At 37.6% G+C, this 13,804-nt stretch overlaps 1 long non-coding RNA gene across 2 annotated transcripts in view; it reads left to right on the forward strand.

The window, feature by feature from the left end:
• Positions 1-13,804, forward strand: part of LOC145549699 (uncharacterized) — a 159,095-nt gene that overhangs the window by 96,995 nt on the left and 48,296 nt on the right. Inside the window, exon 1 of one of the 2 annotated variants that reach the window (XR_014085546.1) lies at positions 11,934-12,250. The exons of the other annotated variant lie outside the window; for it this stretch is intronic. This is a non-coding gene — a long non-coding RNA (uncharacterized LOC145549699). Of the gene's footprint in view, positions 1-11,933; positions 12,251-13,804 lie in introns of those variants that run through there. 2 annotated transcript variants of the gene reach the window in all.

Genomic DNA, 13,804 nt, shown 5'->3' on the forward strand with positions numbered 1-13,804 from the left:
AACAAACCTACAAGTAACTTTTCAGCAAGATATACAAGATATATAATTATTTAATACTGATGAAAAACTGCTTGTTCCTTTGACAGATAATTTAACTTAAAACAAGACATTTTCTCCTTACAAGCGAAATAATCAGGAGGTTTTTGAAATGGCTTGTTTTCCAGACACCAAAAACATTTATTATTATTATTTTTAATTATAATTTATTTCTGATTTAACCACAACAACGAACACCATATGTAGACATTCAGGTCATAATTCAGACAGTCATTTGGAGAATAAAGACGAAATTACAAAACGAGAACCGAAAACAAAACGAAGCACACAAAAAGCACGAGTTTTCATCCCTCTTATAGAACAATATTCAAGGCTTATTAAAGAATTAAAAGTTGCACTTCCCTCAACACTGGGTGCTTGAAAAAAGGTCATGAGTCTCGTCTCTGAGGAAATCAGAACTTCACAGGTTTCTATGTTGGATCATAAAGGGTTGTTGCACCTCAAGCAACTTTCAGAACAGGCAGGAGTCCTGGACGTTACAGGCTCCCACTTTATGGGACATTAAAGGTCAGGAATGAAGGAAACTCAGCCCCACTCTTCACACAAGTCCTCATTATGAAATACTGGTGACAGCAGAGGACTTTATGTAGGACGATGGGGCTTCAAAAGCAGCTCATCCTGGTTTCCACACACAGCAGACACGTATAACTCTGTGATTATCCTTAGGAGTCTTACATGCCTGATTGGTTCAAATAAATATTTAAAAGATGAACCCTAATCAGCTCAAGAGGATTTGACAACTTGGGAATTAATATTGAGAAGCACCCTACAGTTATCATGTTTGTTAGAGATAAAATTACAGGACCTTGCATCACAGCTCTGCTTCCAGTATCATGTCCTTGTTGACATTGTGGGACGTTTATCTTTTATCATTGGGTGTTTTTACGTTTCGTCTTAACAGCTGAAGAGGGGGAAGTGGGTTTTATACAGTTTAAGTCTTGTTGACTGTAGGATACTTGATTTAAATTATAGACGGCGTTTAACCGTAAATAGCATAGCACAGTAAAATAGCACAGTAAAATAGCACAGTAAATAGTTCAGGGCGAATTTTAACGGCGGCTAAAAAAAAACTGCAGTGGAGCTTTAGCTTAAAATAGTCTGTGAAAAGATTTATCTGTTTACTGAATGCACCAATCAGAGCCAGGAGGAGGGTCTTAGCGCTGTGAATCACCCTAGTGTACTCGCTGTTCAAATTCAAAAATACTTTATTGATCTACCGTCTTATGTGCACATATTTTATCCTCTTATCAGACCTTCAGTTAGCTGACAATGTTTTGACTTTTCTGTTTTGTTGATTTTTGTTTTTGTTGCCTTTGTTTATTTTTTGTTGTTTTTCTTTGTTATGTTTCTTCTTCTAGCTTGGCTGTTTAACCTTTAAAAATCATAAATAAATATATTAAAAAATACTTTATTGATCACAAAGGGAAATTAAATAATGTGCTAATGGCAGAGCAATAACTTTTAAAACTGTTTATCTGTCATAATTTGTGGCTATGCTAACCAGCATTAGCATTGTTGACAGGCTATGCTATCAGGAAGAAGCTGTAGCAGCCAAACAGATTCCCTAATATCAAAGGTTTTGATTCTGCTGCTTCCAGAGTTGCTCCATTCTTCCCGTCTCCAACTTGTTATAAACGGCCCCGTTTTGAAAAACACAGAAAATCCAGCTAAACGACGAGCTGCTGGTGCGTGCGAGCATTAGACAAGCTGTTTCACACACATCAGTGCTTCACTGCAAACAGAGGACAGGGCTGCAACTGCTGGCTGCTGATGGTTTCACTGTTTGTTTCAGATGAGTTGATGCAGAGCGTCAGCCGTTCACGTCTTAAAGTGTTTCATATCGTTAAGTTTTGAGTGTTTCTGAGGCGTCCAACAGCAGGTAATAGATCCCACATGTTGGATGATGCTGCAAATATTCTTAAAAGATAATCAAAAAGCTCTCTTTTTCTGATACATCTATATTATTTAATAATTTATAATGTTAAAATATGTCTGGTTTGAAAAAGAAGACATTAGAGCTGCTGCATGATTAGCATTGAGATGCTAGTTTAGGCTTGAATAGCTTAGCGGATAGGCTAACTCCTTTTAGCTCAACCTGAACACAGTAATAATAATCATTTCCAGCACCAAACGGATCATTTTTGAAGAAGAAGTCCTTAAGAGAAACTTTATTTTGTTTGTTTGTGCGTCAGATTTTTGTGCGTATCAAAAATATGCAACAAAGGTTCCGAATTCTGACTTTTCTATGTGAAAATTAAAACAAATGCAATTAATTTCATTAAAATCTTTAACACATTAAAATTTATGTAATTAACTGATCAAAATTAATGTGTTAAAGTCTCAGGCCTACAGATTTATGTGATTTTTTGGGACAATTTTAAAAAACTAGGCCAGGTTTTAGCTTAATTATGTGACATGCATCGTGCAGTAAACAGAGGATAACTCTCACCTGCCAGTCTCCAGCGGTGCATGAGAACCAGATTTGGTGGCGGACATTTCCGAATATATTATTTTTGAAATATGGATGTGATTTTAGTGTTTTCTGGTGTTTTTAAATCAATTTGGAGAGAAATCAAAAGCTGTTGAAATTATTCATCTTTGCAGCATCTGTCTTTGTTTTGAGCAATGAAAGAACAATATCAGAGATTACTGAGGAGTTAATGATACGGTATGGACATGCTATTTATTTCACACCTTTTTATTTATGTTTTCAATCAGAAACTTCAGTGAAATCCAGTCCAGTTTGTCTGCATTGCATACGAAACCTTAAAAACATGACCAGCTTAAACCTTTTATTCACGCTTCTGCTGTTTTGTATCTCATTAAATCACTACACGCACTAAGTCCTGCATAACATCTATTCCTAAAAATGTTATTTCGGTTTTTTGCATTTTCTTTTACCAAGATGTTAAACCAGAAAAAAACTCATTGAGATTACAAATAAATGTTTGAGGATTGCCCTGGACAACACGGAGCAGCAGAGATGAAGCGACGATAATCAGAACACACAGAGACGCGCTCGGGCTTTTCATCAAATTCGAATTAGGCTGAACATCAACAAACATCTGTTTCTGCCTCCAACTCACCGAGGTTGTTTTGAAATGTTCGTAGAGGCCGTGTTCTTATTTTCAGGTCGTTTAAATCACTCTGTAGAGACTTTTGTTGTTGACGAAACAGCATCCTTTGACTGAAGACTGTAAACAGCTAAACTTGTGCATTAAATGCTGAGAAATACATTTCAGTGTTAATATTGGCTGACCTGAACAATGAGCATGAAAATTCAACCTTCAAAAACTGAGGCAAAGGTAAAATCTGAGTTAAACTTCACGGCAAAAGAGTCGGATTATATTTTTTGCCTTAGGTTTTATTTTACATGCATATACATATGGTGAAGAGAGAGCTGAGCCAAGAAGCGAAGCTCTCGATTTACCGGTCGATCTACGTTCCCACCCTCATCTATGGTCATGAGCTTTGGGTCATGAAAGAACGAGATCACGGGTACAAGCGGCCGAAATGGGTGTCCTCCGCAGGGTGGCTGGGCTCTCCCTGAGAGATAGGGTGAGAAGCTCGGTCATCCGGGAGGGACTCAGAGTAGAGCCGCTGCTCCTCCACGTCGAGAGGAGCCAGTTGAGGCTCGGGCATCTGGTCAGGATGCCTCCTGGACGCCTCCCTGGTGAGGAGTTCAGGTCCCACCGGGACCCAGGACACGCTGGAGGGACGATGTCTCTCGGCTGGCCTGGGAACGCCTTGGAGGAGCTGGAAGAAGTGGCTGGAGAGGGAAGTCTGGACCTCCCTTCTGAAACTGATGCCCCCGCAACCCGACCCCGGATAAGCGGCAGAAAATGGATGGATGGATGGATGGATGGATGGATGGATGGATGGATGGATGGATGGATGGATGGATGGATGGATGGATGGATGGATGGATGGATGGATGGATGGATGGATGGATGGATGGATGGATGGATGGATGGATGGATGGATGGATGGTTACAGCAGCCATGTAGATTTTAACTCATATACTCTTTGATGTTGCTGGTTTTAAAAGTCAAACTTGAGGTGTAGCAGTGCAGTGAAATAAAGAAGACGCCTCATTAGTTGCCGTTGGTTACCATAGAGTCTTAATTGGCCGCGTTTCAGTCACTGCATCAAACTTGTTATGTTGTCTGACTCCACATATGTCAATCAGATTAATTGGCAAATTGGCTGCATTGAAGTTAAGGTATCTGTGAGAATAAAGTCAGAAACATGTTTCCTACGTCTGTGGGGACGTTGTTAGAAATGTACGGCAAATATGAGAACAAATCGACTTTACAGAGTTCTCACGACAGCAGAGAAACATGTAGTTATATTAAAAAATGGAGTTTAAAATAAGGTGAAACACTGAAGGCTCCCATAGCAATGAGCAGATAGCTCCTACTGAGGCTTTTAATTATATTAGAAAAGCTGTCATTGATGGACCACCGAGGCATAAAGGCACCAAACGTAAATCATTATCTGCTCTAAAATTGCTTAGTTGAATTGTTTTGGAAGCTTCATGTCTTAATATAAATACCTATACCATTGATGTGTCTCCCATTGTGTCTTCTTTGGTAATATATCACATCCCGCCTCTGTGATGTTGAGGAATTGCAAAGTTTTCTTGCAAATATAAATGACTCCAAACTTAGTACAGATCTCGACAGGTTTTTGCATCTTGGAAAAGTTCCTGTGAAACTCAAATACACGCAGTAAAAGGCAGCTAAGTTTAATTTAGTTTCCATCCAAGGAATTTGACACAATCCCAGCCCAACACCACAGAATTAACACAATTAATGAAAACTGTAACGAAATTCTGCACAGAGAGAGAGAGAAAGTTTTTCCTCCACGGTTTTCCCCTTTGTTGTGCTGCACTAATCGATAATACCTCCATCTCCAGGCTTCAGTGAGGTTGCAGGATTGTTCTACCGTAGCAGGGCAGCTACGGATGGCATGTGAAAGATTCGTCTTTTTGTCCTCCAGCGTTGGGTGCAGGCGCAGAATTTACGTATGTAAACAATAGCATTCAAAGCGTCCATTCTCAATTAGATTTCACCAGTACTGTATTATATAATATGTTATTGAACACAACCATGGAGCAGAAAACTTCATCAGACTCAAATGTTTTTGGATAAAGGTGTCAAAATCATAGTTTTTTATTATTCTGCCAAAAAGGATAAGAAACGTTAAAATGAAAGGCCTATTTTTAAATCTGCCTCATCTGTCAAATTCAATCCTTCTTCTCATCAAATGCAGATGTTTCCAGTGATAAATATTGCATTTGAATTTTTAAAAGTAAAATTTTTTTTATTGCTGAAATTTTTAACACTGAAAAAATATATAAATTGAAAATTTCATCACTTTGAAATAGGAATGTGAATTTTTTTAACAAATGAAAATTGCAAACATGTACAAATAATGACAGATTTTTTTTTTTAATTGAAAAAGTAAACACAAATATACAACATTCAAGTTTCAGATGCATTTTTTATTCAAATTCTGATGGCACATATTTACTTCCATACTATTTTTAAATCTGCCTCATCTGTCAAATTTTAATTCTTCTTCTCATCAAATGCAGATGTTTCCAGTGATAAATATTGCATTTGAATTTTTAAAAGTTTATTTTTTTTATTGCTGAATTTTTTAACACTGAAAAAATATATATATTGAAAATTTCATCACTTTGAAATAGGAATGTGAATTTTTTTAACAAATGAAAATTGCAAACGTACAAATAATGACACAGATTTTTTTTTTAATTGAAAAAGTAAGCACAAATATACAACATTCAAGTTTCAGATGCATTTTTTATTCAAATTCTGATGGCACATATTTACTTCCATACTATTTTTAAATCTGCCTCATCTGTCAAATTTTAATTCTTCTTCTCATCAAATGCAGATGTTTCCAGTGATAAATATTGCATTTGAATTTTTAAAAGTTTATTTTTTTTATTGCTGAATTTTTTAACACTGAAAAAATATATATATTGAAAATTTCATCACTTTGAAATAGGAATGTGAATTTTTTTAACAAATGAAAATTGCAAACGTACAAATAATGACACAGATTTTTTTTTTAATTGAAAAAGTAAGCACAAATATACAACATTCAAGTTTCAGATGCATTTTTTATTCAAATTCTGATGGCACATATTTACTTCCATACTATTTTTACATCTGCCTCATCTGTCAAATTTCAATTCTTTTTCTGATCAAATGCAGATGTTTCCAGTGATGTATTCTTGCAAAATTACATCCTAATTTCGGCAGGGATATGCTTTTTGCCGTAACACCTGTACACATGTCTAATATCTGTGCTCTGCTGCGACACATATTCTCACAAAACAAAAGGAGGGAGTGGGTCTGGATTTTTCCTTAATTGGGAGTTTCAGCCAGGCAGATACCTGAGTGAGACGCATAAACAGCATAGATTGTTTTTCATTACGTTCAACCTGAGCCAAACCTTTGGTCCCAGACCAGCGGGAAACGTCCCGGTACTCCTGTCAACTCAGGGTGACTGTCTCACCATTTCACCATGAAAATCACATCACAACCAGCGAAAAGAGTGAAATGAGCAACTGCTGGTCAAATCATCCGAGTTTATGCAAGGAAGCCAGATTTTAAAAGATCTTAAATATGCTTGGAAAGTAAAACATTCAGTGTAGTCCATTAGTTTCCTGCAGAAGCAACTGTTTTTAACATTTTATACAATTTCAGACATTTTTACGATTAAATTAATTAGGAGACTGGTTTTTAAAATGCCATTACCAATTTAAATCTTAGTTGAATCGTTAAGTAGCATGGCTGACCTTTAACAGAGCAGTCATTAAATCCACCTACAGTCTTTCTCTAATTACTGGAACTTATTCATTAACCGTCTGTTTGGCCCAGTTTCATTGCTCTTCATTAAGATTTCTGATAGTCTACACATTTTCCACATTTAATATACTGAGCTACTTCTGCATTTTATATTAGATTTTCTAATTTATTCCTTTTTTTTTGCTGTGTTGTACTATAAAACTTTGTTTCCAAAGCTAATTTATGCTAGGTCAACGAGCATAGTGGAAAACTATCAGTGTTCAACAAACTCCTGTTTAAATAAGGGTGTTGATAACATTTTGAATGCTCAATACTGCCACCTGCTGACTGGAGGACTTTTTTTATTTCAAAAACATTACGCATTGCTTTGCGGTATGGAAGTATTTAACTGCCAAATTCAGCAGCAGAATTTTGGCTGAACAGAAAAACTCCCTTGTTTTAAGGAGATGTTAAAAACATAAATGAGATTTATTCCTCATTTAAACCAAAATATATTGTCTTTTAAGGTCATAGCAGTAAAACAGCTACAACTCTTGGGGTTTTTAGATGAGGAAACAGGATGAGGCGAGTCTTAGCGCCTTTTTAACAAGTCGTAATCTGTTAGAGGTGTGTTTAATTTGTCTCATTAAAAAAAGAAACTCATTTTATCAACTTTTGCATCTCAATGAGAAAGTGTCTTGTTTTAATAAGAAACTTTCTTGTTACTACATATAAACCAGATTCAACGATTCAGCTCCTGAATTTCTTTCCCACCAGTTAAACTCTTACATAGTCTCTTCAGACATGTGACTTTTTTTGCCTCAGAATATCTAAGCTGCTAAAATTATATGCAGCTAAGATTTGTGCCATCGGTGCTAAATATTTTTGTCCCAATTAAATCACAAAAAATTAGTAATTTGCCCTTGAATTGTTTTGATTTTATAATTCTGTATTTTGCTTTGAATGCAGTACAAGTTTGTTTTTGTTGCTCACTCAACAGCTTTTATGCAGTTTCCCTCCATGGGTGATATTCTTCTTCCTCTCCTTTAATCATGCCTATGAGGTGGAACAGGGCGTCATGGGATGTAACGTTAATCCCTAACGTGACACTGAGTGTTTCCCAGCAGTTAGTTTGCCACCGGCGCTGCTCTTCCAAGGTCATTTTCCTGGTATTTTGTAGCACTTGGTGAGAAACTTTAATAAGAAAACCAAGAAATACACTTCAAGCGTGAATTATCCTGCTGAGCATTAGAGATGATAAACAACCAGATTTTGCTGCGGTCCTGAAGAATTACTGAGCTCATTGAACACTGAGTGACCTGACAGTGAAACAGGAAAAACATTTAAATATGTCTCTTTCCTACTGGTAAAAGAGAAACTAGTGTGATTCTGGCTTGGTTGCATTTTTTTGTATTGTCGTGTTTTTGTCTTTGAATTGAATTTGAGTCTTTAGAGACGATTGTATTTAGAGATGTAGACGTGTTTGAACTTTTTGGTGCAGCCCAGTCTTTTCTGAAACGCACACGTCACATTACAGAATAATGTTACTCCTGTAGGTCCAAAAAGGGTAAAGGACATTTTCTCAAAATCAAGAGCTACTTTGGAGAACATACAGGGAATTTTATTTAGTTTTCAACAGATTATGTTGAAAAATGTAACGGTTGCTTTTCAAAGTTTAGTCATAATTAATCAAATCTATGATTACTTCCCATAAATGTCATTTTCTAAAATGTTTTGTTTGCTTTCCTGAACTTGCAACATGCTTCTTAGAGTTCATTGGTTATTTCTCCAGGATTTGTTTCGTGTAGGTTTTTGGGCTAACATCTGAAAGTTATACTGCTTTTTCTAAATTTAAAGGTACTTTCTGGGACATAAAACAATGTTCTTCTGGAATTTACAAGTGAGCACTTATAGGATACTTTTGTATAATTTATTACTTTCAGCAGCTTAGACTGCATTCACATCAACCCTGTTTAGTTCGCTTTAATCAAACTCCAGTCCATTTGGTTCGTGTGAATGCGCAATTAAACTTTGATGTGGACCAAAAAAGCGTCTCTGAAACTCAGTCTCTGTTCGGTTAAAGTGAACTCTACTGCGGTTCAAATGCATATGTGAACACCAAGCGGACTGAGACCAAAAGCAGGAAGTGTGCTATGACTCAGGGCATTCTGGGTAAAAACGACCAAAGCAAGCGTGACAGTCTAGCGCTAGCAGTAGAAATGGGTCGACGAGAGAAATCCTACAACCGCTAAAATCAGGTGTTACTCCATTTTTGTTTGCATTTCGTGAAGAAGGACGTTGCATTCAGGGTCTTCTTCAGAGGTTTGTGTGTCATTTCCTTCAGTGGCTGAAGGAAATTCCCCTCCTCGCCCCCGCAGGCGAGGAGGGGAATAGGTTTTTCAAAGGGTTTGGTTTATTTGACACGGTGTCCTACTGCAGCAGCAACTTTGGTCCCCAATCAAACTGAGTGTCAGGTGTGAAGACATCCTGAAACAGTCTAATCTCTGAAATTGCCATGTTGAAATACTCGAAGTGTATTTTTCTGGTAAATGTGTTTGCCTCTATTCTTCTGGCCCTTTTCCTTAAACTACTCCATTACAATCCTGAGATAACTTCCATGAGCTTCTCTGCATCCATTTGTACTAAACACTATTATTTAAGATTACATTATGGCATCTGGAAGATGTTTTCTAAAATATCTGCTTAATGGCAGCAAGAAAAACGTTTAGAAAAGTGAATCGTCTTTGAGTGGCTTCATCATGTCAGTGTTTCTGTCCGGCTTTCTTCTCTCCAGTCGACACGGATCGCAGCCCTGAAGCCTCTCTGCTTCTCTTTGCTTAAAATCACTGCGTCTGCTTCGACTCCCGACCAGTAATTACTGATATCGTGCTGTGCCGCAGTCGAAGAAAGCCTGGAGAACGCGTAATCCGAGTTGGTTAGCAGCACTTTGTGTGAGTGTGCTTCTGATGTGCTGAGAGCTTCATTCGGGACGCGTCTTTCTGTTTTCTAAAAGCGTCGAGAGAAAAGGAGGAGAGAAAGTGGGCTGGAGTAAATTTTGTATTGAATGACGGAAAAAAAGACTTTAAAAATATGAGTTCAGGTTGGAAGAAGAAAGATTAATTAGGTTCTCTGCTTTTATTTCTGTCCAGAAGTATTTTTACTACAGAAATATCTGACAAACATATTTGTGACAACTTCTTACAATTTTGGTAAATTGTATTTTACAAATTACTGCGATTCAGTTTGATTTGAAGCAATTTTTAACAATTTCTAAGAGGAAACCTCTTTCACCTCCTGAGATCTTTGAAAACACTGTAAAAACACAAAATCTCAAGTGTTTTTGGTAAGATTTTGTTAGTACACATAAAATAAGACAAACTGACTTTAAGGTAACTTTTCAGGCTGAATTAATAAAATACTTCTGACAGATTTCACTTATAGCTAGAAATTTTTCATCAATATTAAGGAATTACTGACTTAAATCAAGCTCCTACATCTTGCTGAAAATGTAGTTTTGTTTTATTTTAAGTGTGCTAATATATATTAGCACTAGAAACTAGACCAAAATTACTTGGTAACATTTTGTGTTTTTGGAGTGAAGTTGCAGAAATCTGAATCACTGGTTTGAAATATTTGTAGATATTCTCACTTCATCTCGATATAAGAACAATATGGTGGAAAAATTAGCTTGGAAAAAATACAAACAAACATTTTTAATCTATAAAGAGGAGGACTCTGGACCAGCCTCGTTAATTAAACACCATCTAATCTGTGGTTCAAACTCCGGTGTCAGCCTCTGCTGCAGCTCAGTTCTCCTTTTTCTGTCAACAGAAAACCATGAACACTTTCACAAACAGCCCATCTTTCTCTGTGTGACTAATTAATGCAGCTAAATTGCTGGTTGTGTCCATAACTTGGAGAGCTAAATGAGGGGTTTTCTACTCCAGAGCCGCTGCTGAATATTCAAACTGCTTCAGTTTCACAACTGGAAGCACAAAAGGTGCTCAAATATGGAGATGCCTCATCCACGGCTAACATCGCTGTAAAAGGAAAAAGCACGACATTTAAATGACAAGGCTTTTTAAGTAACAATTATATCTATTTTTTTCTGCTTAAACTTTTTCAACTTTGTTTTTAATTATTTGTTAAAGAGCTGTCATCCATTTTTACCTCCTCTGTTAACCATTTGCCATTTTTCTGTATGCAGCCATTTGCAGAAACTTTAAAATCTGACGAGTAGCATGAATGTTTTAGTAGGCAGATAAATCTGAGCTACAATGCCGACTTTAAAACCTTACGATAGGCTTATGGGCGATACAGAAGCCATTGGACTGTGCATACAGCGGGAAAACCAACTGGTAAAACCTGGAGCTAAGCTTGGGTTGCTAGGTGACCGGCGGAACTTTGCAGGGTTGCTAGGCGACGGGCTGGGCCTCTGGGGTTACTAGGTGAAAGGTCATGCCTGCTGATTTGTGACTTTACATTCTGGTGGTTTTTGAAACGGCTCGCTTTCCGGAAAACTAAAACATGAAATTAAACCGTTAGATCAGGGGTGTCAAACTCCAGTCCTGAAGGGCCGCTGTCCTGCAGTTTTTAGATGTGCCACAGGTACAAAACACCTGAATCAAATGGCTTAATTACCTCCTCAGTTCTCCAGAGCCTTGCTAATGACCTAATTATTCTATTCAGGTGTGGTGCAGCAGAGGCACTTCTAAAAGTTGCAGGACACCGGCCCTCGAGGACTGGAGTTTGACACCCCTGCGTTAGATGCTTAAAAATGATTGGCTTAGAGCAGGAATACAGACTGGATAAGGATCAAGCTGCAGCTTAAAATAATGGCTGGATCAGTGCTTCTCTTAGCTCTCTTTCTGCAGTTTATCAAACAACTGAAAGAGATGTAGAGAAGGAAAGCTGGAGAAATAAGAAGATAAATAGTCCTTTGCACTCAAGTCTTTCTGAGGCTTTTTAAGAGCCCCCCATGATGCTTTGCGTGAATTATGGGCGTGACTTCCGCCGCAAGCCGGAACTGCCATTTGACTGCCATTTGTTTACATGGCTTTCGTCAGAGCTTGTATACCATAAATATGTGGGAACACCAGCTATCAAAGCTTAAATTTGACAATATTGGTTTACTGCAACCTACAGCGATTGCGGGAAGGGATGACAACATTTCTTCAAGTTGCACGAGCATATGTAGCTACCTGCACTAGCATGTAGCTACTTCACTGACTCAGTTGCTTCGGATACAGATGTGGGTTATCTTGAACTTGCTGCAGCCACAAACTAAATGTGGTCTGATTATTAGAGTACAGCCATGAACAGCACAACAGTTACCCGAGCTCCACAGGGGCATCTTACGACCCTTTCCAGTGGTAAGTTGCTCTCTATGACAGGTTAATGTGTGATTCGGTTCGGTTCTGGTTCAGTGGGGATTCAGCTGTTGCGCAAGATCTGGAGCGCAGCGCAGCAGCTGCGGTTATTTCTCTCCTGATTCGCAGCGACACTCGGCAACGGAGAACCTCAAGGTTCTGGATCTGATGGATTAAATAAATCCAGATATTTTATTTTGTCTTGTAAATAAAATTTCCAGGCCCAATCATAATGATAAATACTCAGATCATGAACTTTATTATTTTTTTTAATTCAAACGAAAAATAAAATTCACATCACACCAAGCTAATATTGTGTAGTTCTGGTGTTTCATGCTGTCGGCACAACTCAGATCTATGACAGATCTCAGATCTTCTCTGCTTTTTCTTTATTTCCGTCAGTTCTTCAGAGAAACGAGCTGCTAGCAGCGATGCTAACTCACCGTCACTCCGTTACAAAACTTAACGGTCGTGTTCCTGTCGCTCCCCCTGATTAAACTCACCATTACGATCAACTGTGCTGAGCAGCTCTCTGTCCTTAGCCTGTCCTTCTGTGTGCTTGTGTAACTCTTGTGTTCCTACCTGCTGTGGTTCAGGTAGAAAAGACCCAGTTTTTACATTTATCCTTGACCCACTGTCCTGTCGAGGGGAAAAAAAGTTAAGAAGCCATATGTTTTCCAACACCAAATGTTGTAAAAAGTATCCCGGTGTGAGTGCGATAACATTGTTTCATAAAAGAGAACAAGTGTGCCATCTGAGCTTTGGGTAATTCATAATTAATTTGCTTTATTCTCCTGGGAAATTCATCTTTCAGCCATGGGAATAACAGAACAGACTGTAGTGGTCTATTAATGCAGCTTCTGAGGCGTTTTACTCTGAAAAGGTTTTTATTCACTGCAAAACACAAAATCTTTAGTCTAGTTTCTAGTGCAGTTATCTTAGGACGCTTGAAATGGGACATAACTATCTTACAAGTAACTTTTCTTCAAGATATAGGAACTTGTTTAAGTCAATAATTCCCTAATATTGATGACTATTATTTAACAGATTATTATTATTTGACAGTTTACATACAACATGGTGAAATGTTAAATAAACTACCCTGCAGATGGAATTAGTACCTTTTCATCAATGTTTAGGGTTTATTGACTTTTGTCTCATTTCATGTCTACTAAGACTTAGACCAAACATTTCTGGTAAGATTTTGTGTTTTTTCAGTGTTGTTGCTGTATTTTAACTGGTTGATTTGTCCTGTTATCTCTTACTGAAACTGTATTAATTGCTCTGTTTCCATATTTGTCATAAAAGCCAAATGTTTTTGTTGTTTTAAGCAGGAGCTTTTTGTGTCGTATCCGCTTGTTTATAGATGTTGTTCCTTCTTTGTGTTCTGTGCAGAGGAAAAACAGTGAGAGATCACATATTTGGTTCCAGTTTCTTTTAATCATTCAGAGAGTTCAGCTTCAGGTCATTCTGTTGTGCTGTTATAGTCACAAACTGTTGGTTCATTTGTCTTGTAAGAGAGAGTAGCTTCAGGCTTTCAGGCAAAACAACCTGACA

This window comes from Poecilia reticulata, chromosome 21 (assembly GCF_904066995.2).
Source record: "Poecilia reticulata chromosome 21, P_reticulata-male-v2, whole genome shotgun sequence".
NCBI classification, from domain to species: domain Eukaryota; kingdom Metazoa; phylum Chordata; class Actinopteri; order Cyprinodontiformes; family Poeciliidae; genus Poecilia; species Poecilia reticulata.